Consider the following 21,626-nt stretch of genomic DNA (forward strand, 5'->3'; position numbering starts at 1 on the left):
ACCATCTGGTCCTGGAGATTTTCCCAGTTGTGTTTTTTGAATGGCATCCTCTATTTCTTGTTCTGTTATTTTTCCATTCAGGATCAATTTACTCTGTTCTGAAATTTTAGGCAGTCCATATTCTTTAAGAAATTCCTTTATCTCTTGTTCATTCACTGGCCCTTGTGTATATAATTTCCTAAAAAAACTTTGGAAACAATTACTTATCTCGTTTGGCTTGTAAATATTTTTCCCATCCACCTCCAAGCTGGTCACTGTATTCAATTTTTGTCTCTTTTTCAGTTGCCATGCAAGAAGCTTCCCACATTTGTCTGCTGATTCGAATGTCCTTTGTCTCATTTGCTTAATTTTCCATTCTATTTCTTGATTTGTCAACTCCATATATTGCATCTGATAATACTTTATTTCTCTCAAAATCTCATGAGACTTTGGTTTTGACCTCAATTTCTTTTCTCCTTCCTTCATTTTTTCTAAAATTCTTTCTTTCTTTTCATTTTGTTTTTTCCTCTTAATCGAATTCTGTTGTATCAGGAAGCCTCGCATCACAGCTTTACTTGCGTCCCAAATTGTTCTTTTTTCCACTTTTGTTCTTAAATTTATCTCGAAGTAATCTTTCAATGTCTTTTGGGCCTTTTTATAAATTTCTTCATCTCTAAATAAGGAGTCATTCATTCTCCATCTGAAGGATCCAGTTGTTGTCAATTTCATTTCCATCTTTACCGCGTTATGGTCAGAGCAAGTTTTTGGGCAGATTTCAACTTTTTTTATCTTTGGCGCCATCACACTAGTTACCCAAATTTGGTCGATTCTTGTCCATGTCATTTTTGCTTCAGAGAAAAAGGTTCCCTCTCTCTCGAGAGGGTTCTTAGTTCTCCATATGTCAATTAGGTCCATGTTTTCAGTCATTTCAAAAAAGGTCTTTGGTAACCTTCCTTCCTTAGAAATTACTTGTCTTTGTGCCTTATCCATATTTGTAGAGACCACTCCATTCATGTCTCCCATCATTATTACTTTATAATCGAGATAGTCCATTAAAGTCTCATGCAGCCTCTTGAAGAATTCGGCCTTCCCGTCGTTTGGTGCATATATACCGATTATCAGATATTTTTCTCCTTGAATTTGAATTTCAATTGCCAGGTATCTTCCTTCTTCATCCTTGAATTTCATTTTAGGGTCCAATTTTTCCTTTGCATAAATCACAACTCCTCTTTTTTTAACTTTGTCCGAAGAAATAAATTCTTGTCCTAATCTTTTGTTGACCAGCAATTTTCTGTGTATTCTAGTTATGTGGGTTTCTTGTAAGCATATCAGGTCCAACTGCTCCCTTTTCAAGATATGGAAGACTTGGCGTCTTCTTCTGGGAAGGTTGAGGCCATTACAATTCCAGCTAAGAAATTGGAGAGACATTTTGTTTAGTGGGTACTTGTCCCTCCGACTGCTCCAAGTTTTTCCTCCTCTTCAGTCGGCAGTTGTGGTAGTCCAAATGATAGGTTTGCGATGTCCGTTAGTCCTCCTCCTTCTGGTGTTAGTCCTTCTCTTTCTCTTGCTAAGTCAACTGTGCCTTTCTGTAGGTCCTCTTGGTTTCTCTCCAAAAAGTATTCTTTATCTTGCACTGTTCTTATTCTCACCTTCTTTTGTTTATAAGTGAAGGACAGTCCCTGTGGAAATTCCCACCTGAAAGGTATAAGATTCTTCTTCAGCAGATTGGCAAGGTCTCTATAAAAAGTTCTCACTTCCAGGATGTATTTTGGGATGTCTTTAAAAATTTGTATTTGAATGTTTCCAATTACCAAAGCTTTTTGGTAATGCAGGTTTAATATTTTATCTCTTTCCTCTTTAGTTCTTAAAGTAATCAGACAATCCCTTGGCTTCTTACTTTGCCTTCTGCCAAGCCTGAAAGCAGTTGTTATCTCAATTTCATCGTCCTCCAGATCTTCTTGCCAATTTTCCAAAATTGCCTGTGTGAGAAATTCCGCCAGACTGTCCCCTTCGTTCTCTGGGACCTGCCTCAATTTCAAATTCCTTTCTTTTTTTTGAAGTTCCAGTAAGGAGAGGGCTGCCTCGTGCTCAGTCACTTTTTTCTCTATCGGTGCAAGTTTTCCCTGTGTCTCATCTGCGATGGATTTTGCACTTTCTGCAATTTTCCTAGTTTCTGTACTTTCCTGTATCAATCTATTTATAGATTCTGTGTTAGATGTCACACTCGTGGTGTTCAAGTCCAATCTTGCAGTGAGTTCTGTCAATTTCTTTGAATTTTCTGTAGATTGCTTTGTTAAAGCTTCTAGGGATTGATTTATTTTAAGCAATGCCTGTGTCATAGAATCCATTGATGCCGTAGTCACTTTTTCCGGTGCAGCTTGTGTAATGCCGGAGATTGAACCTCTTTTCTTTTGTGGTGCTTTAGTTTTAGATCTAGTTTTTATCTCATCTCCCTGGCCGCTCATGTCCCAAGGACGTTCCCACAGGAAAACCTGCAGGTGGAAAATCCCACTGTTAGCCAGTCCCTTTGCAGTTCTTTCCCTCTTAGCCCTCCAGAGGGAGCAGTTAGTAATGTCCAAATTAGGGAAAACAAAGAAGCATGAAACCGGATGCAAAGAGTCTAAAGTCCGCCATTAAAATTGTTTACAGGTCTTTTCCCCAGCTACTTTTACTGCCCAAGCTTCTATAAAAAAGTCCCCTCCAAGTCCTGAAACTTTGACGCCAGTCAAAGTACACTCTGTGTCCACTCTGTATCCACTTTTAAAGGACAGATCACTCCCGGTGTTTAATCCTGGCAGGTCGTCCCGGGGGATCAGGGCAGTGGAAAACTTTGTATCCTTCTTAGTTAAAAGTATCTTCGCAAGACTGTCTTTTCCCCCCCTTCTCCTACCGATCGGGGGGGAGATACGTTCAGCTGTCAGAGTTTGACAGTTCGCAACTATGTTTCTTACAACTGCAGCAGGATCTTTCGTTGCTTTAATTCTCTGCAGTCCGGGGGCGGGGGCAGACTTCCTTATTTTATGCCCTCCCGCTTTCAGCCAAATTTTTAATTTAATTTTCAAAATCCTGTTTCTTTTTTCATTCTTACTCACGGGTGCTTCAGTCCAATTCGTCTTTCAGGAAGGAATCGGCGCTCTCCATCTATGGCAACGCGGCTTCACTCCACGGGCTGGGTAGCGACTCTCAGCACCGCGCTCACTCCCGACGCCGCTCCGGAGCCTTTAAAAAGGCTCTTTCACAGTATCGGGGGGTGCAAAGGTGCCCACCGAGTCTCCTTGCTCTCAGGCTTCAGCGCCTGAGATTTTAGGGGTCCCCCGCTTGCCGTAGCGGGTCAGACCCGAACTCGTGGAGCAGTCCTCCTCCGGAGCTCGGAGGGAGGACCGCCATTAAACGCTGGCGCCGACCGGAAGTCCGCCCATACTACTACTACTACTACTACTACTACTACTACTACTACTACTAAATGTTGGCCCACATGGCAAGGACCTATCCATCCAGTTGGAAAGGTTCTCATAAAGAGCAACAATCTCTTCAGCTGTTTCTTCCATGGAAGAAGTGCAGCTGTGCTGAAAGCCCTGCTTTTATCGGAAAGGATTGTTCAGCCTGAAGGGCCACATTCCCTTCTGTGCAAACTTGTGAGGGCCACATGGGTGGAGTCAGAGGCAGCAGTGGCCAGAGCAATGAATGAACATTCCACCTGAATGAACAGGCACCCACACATCCCTCTCTCTTCCCTCCATCCAGGGAGCACGAGGCATTATCAGAGTTTGATGGCATGTTTCAGCCAGGCATGCAAAGGGTATATGGCCTAAGCAGCGTTTCAAGGGCCAGGCTGAGGAGGCTGGAGGGTCCTGTTTAGCCCATGAAGGTGGTCTGTCCCTGCTATACGTATCTGCTGAGAAGTGATTCCCATTAAGTTCAATGAGGCTTGCTTCCAGCTGTAGGATTACAGCCTGAAGCTATGAAACTCCTTGCCACAGGAGATTTGGCTGTCCCCATCTTTATTGACCTTTTGTCTTCTGCTGTCAAGCCAGGCCAGGATTAGGTTTTTTAAAATACTAATCCCGGTTTTTAGGGTTCCTGCCCCTGCTTTCATTTAACAGGAATTATTCCATTTCTTTGTTCTGTTCCACAACTCTTGTTCCATGGCTTGAAGGATGAACTTCTGAAAGGGGGACACGTTCTTGTGGACACCCCCCACATTTAGAGCCTTGGAGAAAGAGGGTTTCAAACTGGATAAGGAGCCCCTGAGGTTCAGTTGACCTTTACCTTAGTATGGTTCAGCAGGAATCATTCCTGCTCTCTATGCCACTGGTGGGGCAGCATTTAGAGTGTTGGACCCAAGAGACCAGGGTTCAAATCCCCCCTCAGCCATGGTGCTCACTGGGTTTGCCTCTCAGTCTAGCCTACCTCGCAGAGTTCTTGTGGGAATTAAATGCGGGGGGGGGGGGGAGAAGAACCTTGAACACCACTTTGAGCTCCTTGAAGAAGAGGTGATACATAAGTGCAATAGTAATAAAAAAAAGATATCTGCTAAAGAGCAGTGTTATTCACACACCAACCAGTATATAGTTTTACCAACCAACAGGGACATGGGTGTCGCTGTGGTCTAAACCACGAAGCCTTGCGCTTGTCGATCTTCTGAAGGTCGGCGGTTCGAATCTCCACGACTGGGTGAGCTCCCATTGCTCTGTCCCAGCTCCTGCCAACCTAGCAGTTCAAACACACATCAAAGTGCAAGTAGATAAATAGGTACTGCTGTGACAGGAAGCTAAATGGTGTTTCCATGCACTCTGGTTTCCATCATGATGTTTCATTGTGCCAGAAGCAGTTTAGTCATGATGACCACATGACCTGGAAAGCTGTCTGTGGACAAAGGCTGGTTCTCTTGGCATGAAAGCAGAGATGAGCGGCATAACCCCATAGTCGCCTTTGACTGGACTTGACCACCCAGAGGTCCTTTACCTTTACCTTTTACCAACCAGTATTTATGGATGATTTATTGCAGTTTCATATAATGTACACCATCTCGCTGTATTTTTAAAATGAAATATCAACTACTTAACTTAAGGCCCACCCCATGTGTTGACTTAGCTTGGAAGAAGGAGGTCTGAAGAGGGCTAAAACTTCTCTGCTCCCCAGCTCTGTGTTGCCAGGGCCGGCCACCCCCTCCTTCGCCCTGAACTTTATTTTGGATGCCAGCCACGGATTACTTATCTCCCACCCTGATCTGACAGTAAGCCCGCAAGCTGAGGTGGTGATTTTAATCTGCTGCCGCAGCCAGGCTTAAATCTTTATCTCCTCTCACTGAGCTCAAGCGCTGAGTGTGCAGAGACGTTATATTAGATTATTAAATCAATGACACTCCGGTTATTAGTCACACTTGTCCACATTACCTGACACCATAATGATCTTCTATTTTTACTCTCCTCCTGATAACATCCCAGAGGCCCTGAAATTATGACCAGAAAATTAATTTCTTTGCATTTCAACAAGAAATGGAATCCAAGGGGATCATCCCACATCGAGGCCATAAATTCTGGCAGAATTGTTTAGAGAGGGGAAGGGTCTGTTAATGCAGAGGGTCCCAAGGGGAAAAAACTGGTTTGCATCCTGCACTCCCACACATGAATGCTTACACACACACACACACACACACACACCCTGTTTTTGGCATGGTGCAGACTCCACCTGCTTAAGAAGGTTCTAGCAATTAGGCCACACTCTTTCAGTATTCAACTTATCCTCCAGTTGTGGAGCTTCTTGAAGTAACATTGATTTGTTGCTGTTTCCTCCCCACTATGAATTAAAAGTTACCATATTCATAGCAGAAGTTTGCTTGTGTTGTGAAAAGGCTCCCAGTCACTTGAACACAGACAGCACAAATAGTGCCGTGTAGTAGTTGCAGGGGTAGTCAACCTTTTTATACCTACCGCCCACTAATGCATCTTTCTTGATGGTAAAATTTTCTTACCGCCCCCCAGCGCTCGATGGAAGGAGGATTCAGCTTGTGCCATAGAATCCCCTACCGCCCACCTGGAATTCTGAAACACCCACTAGTGGGAGGCAGGGACCAGGTTGACAACCCCTGAGTTAGAGGGTCATACTACGACCTTAGAGAGACCAGGTGTCAGGGACTTTCTGGACAATGGGGTGTGGTGGAAGGCACCAGCCAGGGAACCCCTTCACTGGGTGTGGGCTTAGAACCAGAACCCATATAAACATATACAAAGAGGTTGTGGAAGTGTCACACATTTCTCTGCCCTCTATTGCCCTTTTTGGGGTGGGTGTGATGAGTTTCCTCTTTTTGGGGGTCATGACGGTCATGAGTTGGAAGCCACTGGATTTGGAACAGTGTTTCTTCAGAGTCCCCAAAGCACCATTAACAATGTTTATTTTGTTCCAGGTTTGAAGTACAACCTGTTGAGTGTGTCACAGTTGACTGAGCAAGGTTTTGAGATATCCTGCAACAAGAAGAGATGTGAAATCTCCAGAGATGGGACACCACTTCTTTATGCCTACAAAGAAGATGGGCTTTATTTGCTTTCTTTTGATAGTACTGATTGTAAAGATTGTGATGGTGCTGCAGGTACCACAGGCAAGAAGCCTGGCAAAGCCACCAGAGTTTCCCAGCGAGTGTATGCTGATGTGATTGGGCCTCTACCACTTTCTAGAGGAAAAGCCAAGTACTATCTGATAATGGTTGATTGTTTTTCTCAATATGTCTGGGTGTACATGTTGCAGAAAGTGGCCTCTTCTCTGTTTAGCCCCTGGATGCAGGGTGCAAGTGCTGCTCCATGCACCCAAGCAGCTATCCCATGCCTGGGAGGGCACCCTCCGTGCCCCGCCCCCCTCGGGAGCGTACCCGCCCTGAGCAGCGTGGGCATATGCTCCACAACTGTCCCAGGGCAGGTGAGTTTCTTACGGTGGGCAACTCCGGGGGCTCGTCTGACTCCTTGCCCCAGCTTGGGCGGCAGCGCTTTGGGGGCGTCTGGCCGGCTCTGGACATCGGGGGTCCTCAAGGAGGAAGACCTTCGTGGCTTCCCAAGGAAGGAAGGGCTGTTTGGCAGGACAGGAGCAGCTGCTTGGCTGGCGAGGGGGGCAAGAGGGGCATCTCGCGGTCAGGACTGGCAGGACTGAAGGAGATGAATCTGAGGTGTGACTTGCTACAAGGCCTCTTTAGAAGCTCCTCTGGCCCCTTGTCTGGTTCCCTCGGCCCTCAGGGAGAAGATTGCATTATTTTGCAGGCTGCAATTTTAATAGAAACAAATAAGCTAAAATATATTTAAGAATTGCTTGTTAGTACGCAGTTTTTAAATCCTCCTCTTCAGCTTTATTGTAAGGGAAAAAACAAAAGTAGGTATTTAGGGGTGAATTTGGGCAGTATTAAATTTATTATCACCATCATCATTTTACAAAGCCATTGCAAAAGAACGAGACTGCAGGTATTCTGTGTGGCATTCTTAGCAAGGTCAATGAATCTTTGTAGAAGACAACATTGAAGTGTGATATGTAGTGTTCTAAATAGCGGGGCTAGATATCTCTATCGGCAAAGCATTTCGAGATGCAGTGATCCTCGAACCCCTTCCAATCTATGCCCCATCCCAAGGGATGAGGGTAGGGAGAGCAAGGATCACACACCTCCGTCATTGGTGCTGTGCAATGCCAGGTCCATAGGCAACAAAACCGCCACCATGTGTGACTTTTTTTGTCTCGCAGGGGATTGACCTGGCTTGCGTGACGGAGACCTGGGTACGGGAAGGCGAAGTATTCTCCCTACATGAGATAACACCCCCAGGTTTCTCTGTCCTCCACCAATCGCGGACTGTGGGTCGGGGGGGAGGAGTAGCGTTGTTATTCCAGAGGATTGCTCTTCCAGAGCTCTGCCATCACCGGCGATCTCCAGCATTGAATGTGTTGGTCTCGTGTGGGGCACCAAGGAGAGCTTGGCTGTCTGGCTGGTGTACCGACCACCCAGCACACCTGCAGCCACCCTGTCAGACCTGCTGGAGGTGGTGGCGGGCTGGGCCTTGGAGTTCCCAAACCTACTGGTTTTGGGAGACTTCAACGTCCATGCCGATGCTGCTCCCTCCTCACAGGCTCTGGACCTAGTGACTTCCATGGCAACACTAGGGCTCTCCCAGTTTGTTTTGGGCCCCACTCATCAAGCAGGCCACACGCTGGATCTGATCTTTGGGGCTGGCATAGATGTGATCATGCTCCCCCCTGTGGAAGTGCCATGGTCTGATCACTACCCTCTGAAAGCCAAGATTGACTTCCCACTCCTCCCCGGCTCGGGTGGCGAACCTATTTGGGCTCGTCCGCGAAAACTGATGGATCCTGATAGATTCCGACAAGCCTTGCGGAACCCTGCTCCTCCTGGCGACTCATTAGATGATCTTGTTGAGGACTGGAATAACCGGCTCTTGGCAGCCATTGATGAGATCGCGCCTAAGCGCCCTCTGCCACCCCGTCGAAACCGGGCCCCTTGGTTTACTGAGGAGCTCCGGAAAATGAAGCGGGATCTCAGGCGGCTAGAGCGAGTATGGCGACGGAGCCTCAAGAACATCTTATAGGACACTTATGAAAGCCTATGAGATGGCTATGAAAGCTGCTAAGAAATCTTACTTTGCAGCTTTCATTGCATCCGCTAGCTCTCGCCCGGCACAACTTTTTAGAATAATTAGGTCAATAACGTCCTTCGGAGGACAACCAAATTTAAGCACAAATTCGACCCACAGCTGTGAGGCATTCGCAAGCTTTTTTGCAGAGAAAGTCCTGTTGCTCCGCCGTGACCTCCCTGCCAATTTAGATACAGTGACTGAACTGGAGGCCCCTCGACTGACTTCAGGTCCAGTGTTGGACCATTTTGATCGGATACTCCCTACTGATGTGGATAGATTCCTCCAAGTTGGTAGGCCCACCACCTGCCTCCTTGATCCGTGCCTGTCTTGGCTGATTAGGAAGTGTCCAGATGTTGCACGGACCCCCCTGGTTGAAATTATCAATTTGTCCCTTGACACGGGGACATTCCCAGGGGAACTGAAGGAAGCAGTGGTATGTCCACTCTTAAAGAAAACTTCATTAGATCCCTTAAAGGTAAAGGTACCCCTGCCCATCCGGGCCAGTCTTGACAGACTCTGGGGTTGTGCGCCCATCTCACTCAAGAGGCCGGGGGCCAGCGCTGTCCGGAGACACTTCCGGGTCATGTGGCCAGCGTGACAAAGCTGCATCTGGCGAGCCAGCGCAGCACACGGAAACGCCGTTTACCTTCCCGCCAGTAAGTGGTCCCTATTTATCTACTTGCACCCGGGGATGCTTTCGAACTGCTAGGTTGGCAGGCGCTGGGACCGAGCAGCGGGAGCGCACCCCACCGCGGGGATTCGAACCGCCGACCTTTCGATCGGCAAGCCCTAGGCGCTGAGGCTTTTACCCACAGCGCCACCCGCGTCCCAGATCCCTTAGACCTATCCAATTACTGCCCAGTTTCAAATCTTCCATACCTGGGTAAGGTAATTGAGAGAGCGGTTGCTGAACAGCTTGGTAGGTTTCTGGAGGAAACATCGGCATTAGATCCATTTCAGTCCTGTTTCCGTCCTGGTTTTGGGACGGAGACGGCTCTGGTTGCCCTAACAGATGATATCCGTAGACAACTGGATCGAGGCGGGTCAGGACTGCTGATCCTTTTAGATTTGTCAGCAGCCTTTGACATGGTCGATCATGATCTTCTGGACCACCGCCTCGCAGACGTGGGGATACAGGGCATAGCCCGTAACTGGTTGTGCTCTTTTATCTCTGGTCGGGGACAGAGGGTGGCACTAGGGAGGGAAATGTCGTCGCGCCACTCCTTGGTGTGTGGAGTGCCGCAGGGCGCAATTCTCTCCCCGATGCTTTTTAACATCTTTATGCGCCCCCTTGCCCAGATTATCCGGAGCTTTGGGCTGGGCTGTCACCAATATGCTAATGACACTCAGCTCTATCTGCTGAAGGATGGCCACACCGACTCGGCCCTGAACACATTGACCAGATGCTTGGAAGCTGTGGCTGGATGGTTTCGTGGGAGCCGATTGAAACTAAATCCTTCGAAGACAGAGGTCCTATGGCTAGGTTGGGATGGCATGGGGATGAGGGACCAACTCCCTTCTCTTGCGGGGGCCCAATTAGTGCCATTGCCTTCCGTTAAGAGTTTGGCTATAATCCTTGACGCCTCCCTTTCCATGGAGGCGCAGGTTACAGCAACAGCCAAGGCGACATTTTTCCACCTTCGCCGCATCAAGCAGTTGGTCCCTTACCTTTCCCGCCCCGACCTGGCCACAGTGATCCATGCGACGGTCACCTCCAGGCTTGACTACTGTAATTCGCTCTACGCGGGGCTGCCCTTGAAGCTGTCCCAGAAACTCCAGCGGGTGCAGAATGCTGCAGCGAGGCTCCTCACGGGGTCTCTGCCATGGGAGCATATTCACCCAGTGCTTTTCCAGCTGCACTGGATCCCGGTGGAGTACAGGGTCAGATTTAAGGTGCTGGTTTTGACCTTTAAAGCCCTTCACGGCCTAGGACCCCTGTACCTATGGGACCGCCTCTCCCGGTATGCCCCACGGAGGACCTTAAGGTCCATAAATAGCAACACCCTAGTGGTCCCGGGCCCTAAGGAAGTTAGATTGGCTTCAACCAGAGCCAGGGCCTTTTCAACTCTGGCTCCGCCTGGTGGAACGCTCTGCCTCATGAGACCAGGGCCCTGCAGGATCTGATTTCTTTCCGCAGGGCCTGTAAGACAGAGTTGTTCCGCCTGGCCTTTGGCTTGGAGCCAATTTGATTCCCTCCCTCTCTTTCTTTTTTCTTTTCCTTCTCCTCCTGCGATGAGGCTACATTTTAATATTTTAATGTTCCATTATTTTAATGTTGTATTTTATTTTTGTTTTTAAGTTGTAATCATTCTTCTTGTTTTTATTATTGCTTGTAAGCCGCTCTGAACCCGGCCTTGGCTGGGGAGGGCAGGGTATAAATAAAATATTATTATTATTATTATTATTATTATTAAAGAGGCACAAAGAGCGAAAACAGATCATACAATCATAATATTGTAACACCGTATTGGCCCAAATATAAGATGCACCAGCGAATAAGCCGCACCTTTAAAACTGAAGGCTTATCTGCGGGCGTGGGCCACCTCCCAGTACTACTGCCTCCTGGCACTAGCTCCCCAAGCCAGTGGCACCATTCAGGGAGGTAGTGCCGGGAGGCGGGCGTGCAGTGCTTGGTTCTGAATATAAGCTGCCAGAATTTGGGGGGGGGGAGTGCAGTGTATATTTGGGCCAATATGGTATCATGCGATCATATAATTCCACAAGCATTCATGATATAGGCATCATGAAATCATACAATCATGATTGTGTGATTTTGTGATAACATATCATGCAATCACAATACCATGTCTGCGCGAAACCATGAATTTAAGAAATCATGACAGCACGGCACGAGATCAAGATATCACAAATTTCATATTTGTGTGCCACTGTGATTTCATATTTGCGTGATATCATGATCTAGCAAGATCAAGATATCACGATTTCATGATTGTGCTATATCATGATATCATGATTGTGTGATACCATGATTTCATGGTTTCGTGATTGTGGGATTTCATAGTCTCATGAGATCATAGTGTGAAATCAAGATATCATGATTCAATGATTCAATGAAAGTGCGACATCATGATTTCGTGAAATCACAGTGCGAGATCATGGCTTCATGATTTCATGATTGTATGATATCACAATTGTATGATATGATTTCGTTATATCGTATCACAAATTCATGATAGCATGAAATCGTGATATCGTGCAATCGTGATATAAAATTGGTGTATGTGGCGTTATGGGAGAGGTACCGTATTGGACCGAATATAAGATGCACCTGCAAATAAGCCTCACCTTTAAAATTGGTGGTTTATTAGCGGGTGCGGCTCCCGACTCTGCCTCCTCAAGCCGGCACTAGCTGCCCCCCGCCAGTAGTGTTGGCAGCCAGGCAAGCGGTGCTCAGTTCCGAATGTAAGCCGCACTTGAACTTTTAACAGTTGGAATTTGGGGGGGAAGTGAGGCTTTTATCCGAGCCAATACAATAATACCTCTGGTGGGGGACACGTCATGCTCCTTCTGGGGTGGTTTGTCACCTTTGGTCCCCACCCTGCACTCAGCTCTCACCTGTGGCTCCTGGAAGCTTGTCAGCATGCGACAGCGGCCACACCTCGGAATGGCTTTGACTGGCTGGCTAAGCTGGGTGAGAGCAGCCGATGGGAGAACAAAATTCATTGTCTTTAGTTTCATTGTTCTGTGGTTTGTTTCAGTGAACTTGTCACAAAACTGAGAGCCCACAGTGGTTTCTACAACAGTTTGCCAGAATACAGCTGAAGCCATAGCTCCACCGCATAGAGCAATACCCTTCGCTGGAATGACCAAGAAGTTGTAGAAAAAGGAAATGAGCCCATGTCTTCCCCTTCCTTCTCCTCTAGTACTGCTGCATTTTTTGATTTATTATTATCATTACTATCATTATTATCAGCATATGACCCCAAACTTGAAGTTCTTAGTTATTCTTCGTTAATTCTTAGTTGATTATGCTGTCCATCTGCAGCAGTTCTTCCGTGTGTCTTTGGACTCCAAATCCCATCCTGAGAAGAGCTTGGATGCTGGATTAGGCTGAAGGCCCACTTTGTCCAGCATCCTGTTCTCCAAAGGGCCAAGCAGATGGGAAGCCTGCAAGCAGGACCCGAGAGCAGCAGAACTCTCCCCTCCTGCGTTTCCAGCAACTGGTGCTCAGAAGCATGGCTGCCTCTGACAGTGGAGGCACAAGATAGTCATTGTGGCTCGGAGCCATTGATAAGTCTTCATCCTCCATGAATTTGTCTTTTAAAGCCATCCAAGTTTGCGGCCATCTGTACCTTTTATGGAAAGGAATTTCATATTTAACTTTGAGCTGTGTGAAGAATTACTTTTGTCTCTTCTGAACCTTCCAACTCTCAGTTTCATCGGATGACCCTGAGTTCTCCTTTCATGGGAGAGATAAAAAAGCTTTTGTCTAGCCACTTGATCCTCATTATGCTTAATATTACATACCTTATGATGTCTTCTTTTACTTACCTTTTGTAAAAATTACAAAGACCCAAATATTTCAAGCTTTCCTTGGAAGGCACAGCCACACCCTCCCTTGATCTTGTTGGTTGCTCTTTTCTGAACCTTTTCCAGATCTGCAATGAGGGTGAGGCAACCAGAACAGCACACACCCTAAATTGTATAGCAATGTGATGATGTTGGCACTTCATTTTCAGTTCCTTTCCTGGTGTGGAATTTGCCCTTTTCACAGTTACCACGCACCGTTCATTGAGCTATCAACTGCAACCCCAAGGTCTCACCACCAGTTCAGATCCATATATACATATGCATATGTGGAACTGGGGGCAAAAATCCACTCCTAATGTGCATCACTTTACATTTGCTTGCACTGAACCACATTTGTGGCTTTACTGCCCATTCGCCCAGTTTGGGAGATTCCTTTGGAGCGCCTCACAATCGCCTTTCAGAACAAAAACAAAACAATAAACAACACCATCTTGAACAATTTCGCGGCAGTGTCCCTGAGTACTGGCCATGCTGGCTGGAGATGATGGGACTGTAGTCCAACAATATCTGGAGGCTGTATGTTCACTGCCCCTGTTCCACGGAGAAAAAATCATATGTAATGCAACTTGCACAGAAATGTCATTGTAGTTACTATATTTGTTCATTAATTGGCTGTATCAATAGTCATTCTTAAGCTTATGAGGATGAAGAGAAAATGGGTGCATTCAGAAGTGGGGAATATTGGGTGAGTTCTTCTAGGTTCAACACTGGTGCTGGTGCCCTGTTTTCTCATATTCCTTTCACATTGCCACAGCCATTCAGGTATTTTATTTACTTAACAGTTTTTTTAGCCTTAGCTTCATCACAACTTGATCCAAGTGGGCAGAGCGCAGTCAGCATTTAATACCAGAAATCACACTTGACAGAAACACAGCCACAATTAGAAGAGCAGATGAGATTCACAAAGAAGCGTAGAACTCTAGATAGGTGCGGTAGACGTGGTTGTTTTACAGCCTAATTCAGCCACGCTGGGTGAAGCTGCACTCTGTGGAAATTCCCTCCTCCCCTGCCCCACCCGTTTTCATCATTGCTAGAGACACAGATGCTCCAACTGCCCCTGGTCCCTGCTAAATCTCCATTCCTAATGCAGGGATGGGGAGAGGGTGGCCCACCAGAGGTTACGGGCAGGGGCGGAGGAAGGGGGTGCGGTGGGGACGGTTTGCCCCGGGTGTCTACGCTGAGGAAGGTGACATTTGGTGGGCTGCCCACCCGCAACTCCCAAGCCCGCCCCGAGCCATCAGGGGAAGGGGGGAGCTGCTCCGCTTTGCTGGTGGCATTCCCCCCTTCCCCCTTCTTTTTGACAGCTTGGGGGAGGCTTGGGAGTTGCGGGCGGGTGGCACAACAAATGTCTGCCATTGGCGGCTCACTCCTCCCCTGGCTTCAGGGTGTGTGCACCGCTCCGTGCACCCAAGTGGCTGTCTCTGCGCCCTGCCCCCCTTGGGAGCAATCCTGCCCTTGGCAGCGCAGGCATCAGCTCTGCTGCTGGTTCCTGGATCTCCCTCCAGCAGTGGTTGGCCTTGGGCTTTCAAATTTCAGCAGTGTCCTGTACAACGGCAAAATTCAGCAACTCTGCCTTTTGTCTTCCATTCTACCTCGTAGTTGTGGCACCCCCTGCAGCACCCCCTGGACTTCATGGCCAGAGCACTCCTCTAAATCTGCCTCTGCCTCCATCTCAAGGCCTTCTCCTGCTACCCTTGCAGGGGACATTGCTCTTCCTATCATCTCCTTCTATCACCAGCTCCATCCCTTGTCTGATGTTATGGCTTGATCTCTCTCACAAACGCGAGACGACTCTGGCCGTTAATTATTTCAGATTTATTGCTAAAACAACAAACTAGGACAGAGCTCCTCTACTCATCGTCCTCCCCAGAAGATGGAGTTGCCCAGACTGATCTCCTCCCCCTTCCCCAGCACAGAAGCCCCCACCTTCTCTTCTGGTATCTTTTGCGCGTCTCTGCCACTTTTGAGATCCTACAAGATTTGGGAGAGAATGCTTCCTGCATTGCAACATCTGACTCACTATTGTCACTCTCAGACAGCTGCCTGTCACTCTGGCCCTGTTTTGCTTCTCCCCTTTGTTCAGAGCTCAGATGACAGCTGCTCTCCCCCTCCTCTCTGCCTTCCGCTGCTAACTGTCATCTCCCTGTGCCTGCTTCTCCTCCTGTCAGCATCTGAGCTTCGCTGACATCTGGCTCCCTCCAAGGCACTTAGCTCAGTTGGTAGAGCATGTGGCTCTTAATCATCTCTTAATCATCTTTGAGCCCCACTTTGGGTAAAAGATGCCTGCATTGCAGGGGGTTGGACTGGATGACCCTTGTGGTCCTTTCCAACTCTGCCATTCTATAGTCCAAACCCTTTACTCCTCTTTGCCAAGCCTCTGTCTATGGGCCCTCCAAGGTCCTTCCTCCTCTGGATTAGGGTAATGACAACACTGACCAGTGGAAACTGGTCCATGGGGGGCACTGCCCCAACAACCTCCACCTGCTTTCAGCCAGGCCACAGATCAGTCCGCCTTCTTACCTACAGCAACTAGTAGGTGGAATCCCTCAGTCTTGGGATTGCCCTAAGGAGGATGGGGGCGATGAGAATGAACTGGCCCTACCTGACTTTGGCTCTGGCCCTGCCTGCAAGCTCAAGCCAGGGCACCAGCCATCACTGACACTAGCCTACCTTACCGGCTGTTGTGAGGGTGACAAATCGCTAATGCAGGCGATGCACTTTGAGCCCTTGAAAGTGTGATGTATGCTCTTAGTACAAATCATCATCAACATCCCTCATTTAGAGCTGTTGAATGTTGGAGAGCCTATTGGAGCCTCTATTCTTTCCTTTCCTTTTGTTTCCCTAGCTGAAATACATGGCACAAGGGGTTGGAAGAGCCCACTGCAGCGAGCTCAGAGAATTCCCTCCCTCCCTGCGCTCCCGCGATAATGCTTTGGGTAAGCTCCCTGGCTTTTACCAATTGCCTGCCAGCAGACTTATTATTAGCTGTTGTGGGAGCATAATTTGTTTCAAATGTGTGTTTTTAGCAGGTGCGATTCACTGCACCATGTTTATAATTAATTTTGAAGTGGGGGAGGGGGAACCGTGAATGCGACTTTGATTCCTGAAGTGGCAGAAGACGTTAGCGGGGAATTGCCAGACTCCAGAGAGGCCTTCAAGTGGAAAATTTGCACCTCAAAACTAAATAAGATAACAGTGCCAAGCATGGGGAGGGCGGGGGGCAGGTCCCATTGAATAAAGCTAGTTGGGTTGGGATTTTGCTAGCCTCCGCCTGTCTCAAGGGACAATGGAGTGCACCCCCAGGGGCAAAGTCCACTGCGCTGTATGAAATGAGACAAGGTCAGCACTCCTTTGATAAGGATGTGGTGGGATTACAACAGGATAAATAACGATGGTTTGCAATTAAAGGGTTGTACTTTGAGGAGTGTTCCATCCCACCAAAGCCAACTCCCTTAGACCCAGAAGCCACCATAATCCATTCCTACCACCTGCCTTGCTTTGTGCTAGAGGACAATGTGCACTTCTGCTAAATGCTGGTGGGACATTGCTGAGCATGGGACTCAACATCTAGGATAAGACGTGGGGATTGTTTATTGGAAAGAGGGCCTTCTGCCATTAAAGCAGTCCAAAATCCCAGAGGTGCAGGGCAGGTGGCTGGGGTTACTGAGAGTGGAGAGAATGCACTCTGCACACACTCAGAGGCCAGCAATTAAGCACAGGAGACACCCCATGTCCGCTGGAAATGCTGGATCTCCATGCAGCACACAGTTAAACTATGGAACTCCCTCCCACAGGAGGCAGTTATGGCCACCAACTTGGATGTCTTCAGAAGAGGGCTGGACCAATTCATAGAGGAGGAGAGGGCTGCTAGCAGCTACTAGCCACAATGGCTTAGCTCTGCTTCTATGCTTGGAGGCAATCATGCTTCTGAATGTCACAAGGTGGAGAGTGCCCTTGTGGCTCTAAGATGTGGGAGACAGGGACCCTGCTGAAGAAACAGGAGCGGGTCTTTGACTCCCTTTGACCTTGGACCACTACGTCTCTGTGCAAAACTGCCTTGGAGCCTGAAGCTTCCATCTAGCTCTCAGGAGCACCACATTCTTCAAATTGGATCATGCAAGTGAAAAGCCATGGCGAGAAAAGAAAAGCCACATAGATGTTCCTGGTGGTGCTTCATGTTATTATTCGCAAGAACAACAAAAAAGCGCTTGGCTTAATTACTGAGCACTTGGTTATTGTATACTCAAAAATTACTAGGGCTATTAAGAGGAACTTGTCCTTAACTGTTAGGTTAAAAAAAGATTCATCAACCGCATTGATTTTCCCAGCTCTCCTGAGATCTTTTGGCAATTAGCATTAGAATCACTGCTGTGTCTTGTGATCCAGATTTTAATTACACTGAAGCCACTTATTTTAAAAACAATAATTCTTTCTGTATTGGTTTGAGGGCACATTGTCACAGGAAGTGGGCTTCGCTGCTCTTGCCAATAATTCCCTAAAGGGAGGCTAGTGGACTAAAATTTGTGGAAGAAACTGGAAGACAAGGTAGCAAGTGAAGGTTTCAATTTCCAAGTGGGTAAGAGTGCCTTTAAAAAAGGAAATAAATTATTTAGAAGACTAGGCATGCACTTGCAAGCTTCAGAAACTAGCGGCAAATTATTGCATAAGACTCTTGGGGTGGGGTCTGCCCACCACCACTCCCTCCCTGCCCTCCCAATTAACTTGCATCTCCAGGACTCAGTGGTGGGAGGGAGCACATATGAAGACTCACGAGGCCCATCACCAGGGGCTGCCCCAAGATCTCAGGGCCTGGGGTGTTCCTTATCAAGGAACCCGAACTAGCTAAGATGGCTACATTCTACTTCCACTGTCAGACGAAGGATGCCTCTGTTGTTGGGAATCACTTGTGAGGAGAGGGCTATTGCATTCATGTTCTTGGTGTGGGCTTTGCATAGGCATATTGTTTGCTACAAGATGCTAGACCATGTGGACCTGATCCATCCAATCTCTTCTTACATTCTTAACTTAATACGGCTTCACCACAGAGTTGCTCAAGACTCTAAGCACATCACTCCTAGGTGCCCAAGGAAGGCTGTAGAACTGAGTGGAAGGTTTCAAAATTTAAGCAATCAGTCAAATGAAAACACTTTGGTAACCCTTCAGTGGAGGCAAACTTGAAGTGCAAAACATTTCCATTTTAATGCTTGTTGTTTCCAGATTAAGAAGCAAATTTGATTAGAACTTAATTTATAAAGTCCCCAACAATGCAGAAGTTGAGGCTCCTCACTACATTGTTCCCCACGTTTTGACCTAGTCCTTCCATGTACACCCCCAACATAGTCTGGCATGCACTAACGAGACCCAGCAGCCTCAGAAAAGGAGTAAAATTATAACAGTAAATCTCCTGTCTGGCCCCACAAGGAGGCTGTCCAAATCTCCCCCTTTCTTTGAGATGGAACCGAACATATTTAGCGAAGTGTTTTTCAATCCACAGAAGGAGGGCAATGAAGTTATAATTAGTTCCAATTAACACTGTGCCTGGCTGCTGAGCATATTGTTTCCTGTATCACTGAGCCTTGAAAAGGTGCAGAAGAATCCATGTTTTGTGAAAAATCGCACATTAAAAATGTATATAAAAATACATGTGCCTGTATGTCTGTGTTTCTTATTCTTTGCAGAATAAATGTGTCACTGTCCAAATGGTAGGAAGACTTCAGAGCAAATATTTATGTGCCACAAAATCTTATTTACACACAATAGAAGTTATTTTGATCATTGGTCCATCGGAAGCAGATTTATATTGCAGCAGGGGAGATCGTGGGTAAACAGAGACCTGTGGGAGGGAGTTTCTCTGGAAAATCTGTGCTTCTAACAAAACTACTATGCACCGATGTTGCATGAATATGCTTTCAATAGCTCATTTACTTTCATTTTTTAAATAAATAAATTAAATTAAACCCACGTTCCTTCTTCTTACTGTCCTTATAGCAGGTCAGATCATTGGTCCATATATTCTAGTCCTGCCCTATTGCAATTGGCAATGGATCTTTGGCGACTGGGGGTGGGAGATGGGAGCAGCATTTTCTGTTTTGCTTTAAGTGGCAAGGCATCCTGGGCTGTCCCTGCATAAGAGCCCTGTGAGGTAGGTTACAGGGAGAAAGAGTGGCTCTTCTTAGATCACCCAGGGAGCTTTGCGTCTGGGTGTGAATATAAACTGAATTCTTCCTGGCCCAAGTCCAATGAGTCTCACTGCTACTCCACAATTTCAAGGCATTCAATCTGTTCTGTAGAGGGTCCTGGGTAGGGAAAAAGAAGAAATTCATTTGGTTTGCATATCGAGCTAATTCACATTTCCTAAACTAAGAAGAGTTTGTATTTGATATCCCGCTTTATTGTGGCAACCTTTATTTTATTTTTTTATAAAAAATTTTTATTAATTTACAACAAAACAAAACATACATACTAATTTGACATCCAATTTTTCACAAATTGTTTCTTTTCTGAACTTCCTTCAGCTGTTCCGTAAATCATCCATAATCATTGTTTTAATTACGCATTCCCTAGTTTGTATTGTCATTGTTTATGACCTTCATTTCTTTTCCCTTTAGACAATACTTCTCAGTTTTTCACAGTGCTTTTTAAAACCCCTCTAGCGTTATCTGTCCCTCACTTATGCCTTCCAGATATTCCGCAAATTTCCCCCAGTCCTCGATGAACTTTTGGTCTCTTAAATATCTAATCTTCCCAGTCAGTTTGTCCAGCTCAGCATAGTCCAACAACTTTATTCTCCATTCTTCCACCGTCGGTATTTCCTGTTGTTTCCACTTCTGGGCCAGTAACATTCTTGCTGCTGTCACTGCATATTGAAAAAAATTACAGTCCTTTCTCTTTATCTCTTTACCTAATATTCCTAACAGAAAGTGTCAGGGGCTCAGGAGCAGAGGCACAGGGGAGAGAGGAAATGGAGAGCGAAGGGGAAGAGTCTGAGGGCAGCGTAGGGGAGTATGACAGTGACCCGAGAGATTCCATGAGCTTCTCCAGCGAATCAGAAGATTCCCAGAAGGAGGCGCCGATGGTCAGGGCAAGGGGGGTCCCAGGGCGGACGCACCAGAAACAAGGGGCCAGCGGGGACTCCCAAAGCAGCAGCGGGAGATCAGGATCAGCTTCCCCACCAGAGCGTAGTGGGGGGGAAGAGTTCCATGTGTCAGGGCCAGCATCTCCTCCAGCAGGGAGAGAAGATGAGTCAGGGCTGACCACGCCTCTATCGGAGAGTGGGGGAACGGAGGGGAGGTCAGGTCCAGCTAGCCTCCCCGAAGGGGGAAGCAGTGACAGGAGCAGTGTAACGGTCAGGAGGAAGGTTGCCGGCTGGGCGTGCGCGCCAAGTTCGAATGTACAGGCGCGCGGGACAGCAGAAAACCCGGATTGGGAACCAGGTCCTAAAGCCCGCCGGAGGCAGGGGGAAGACTCAGGGGACTCAGCGTCAAAAGAGTCTAGGAAGGGCAAGACCCCAGCGGACAGGCGGAACCAGAGGAGGAAAGAGCAAAGGAAGAGGTGGAGCAAGGCTAGAGTCTTAAACTGGTGTCTGGGGGGAGGAGATTCAGACGGAGCTTCAGCGGTCTAGAGTTTGAGACGTAGAGCTGCGCGCTGCGGCTGTGAAAGCGAAACTGAACTTCAATAAAGACTTTTGTATATAACAGCGAACTGGCGTTGGTCCTTTGTGAGCTGGGACCTCGGGCAGCTCTGACAGAAAGGCTTCTGGTTTTTTTATAAACGTATATTTCAAAATCTTCTTCATTTCATTGTATATCCCTTCCCAGAAGCCTTTCACTTTCTTACATTCCCACAACATATGATAAAAAGAACCTTCTTTATCTTTACATTTCCAACGCTTGTTACATGTCTTATACATTTTCGCTAGTTTCACCGGTGTTATATACCATCTATAAAACATTTTCATAACATTTTCTTTTAGTGTCATGCATGCTGTAAATTTTAGGTTTTCTTTCCACAATTTTTCCAATCCTCAAATTGTATATTATAACCAAAGTCTCTGGCCCAATGTATCATTACCGACTTAACTTCCTCGTCTTTCAAATTCCATTCTAACAGCAATTTATACATTTTGGATAGAATTTTGTGGTCATTATTTATTATTTCCATCTGAAATTTTGAATCCTTATCCACATAGCCGCCATCTTTGATATCTTTCCTAAACATTTCGTTTATCTGAAAATAATGCAACCAGTCATATACATGTTCTTTAACCTGTTCATATGGTTTCATTTTCCATTTCCCCCCTTCTTTCAATAACAATTGACCATATGTGATCCAATTGCCGCTCATATTAATTTTCTTTATACTCATGACTTCTAACGGAGATAACCAGTGTGGTGTTCTAGGTTCTAATAGGTTTTTACACCTATCCCATACTTCAATTAAGGAACCTCGGAAGATGTGGTTCTCAAAACCTTT

This window comes from Podarcis muralis, chromosome Z, assembly GCF_964188315.1.
Source record: "Podarcis muralis chromosome Z, rPodMur119.hap1.1, whole genome shotgun sequence".
Taxonomy (NCBI): domain Eukaryota; kingdom Metazoa; phylum Chordata; class Lepidosauria; order Squamata; family Lacertidae; genus Podarcis; species Podarcis muralis.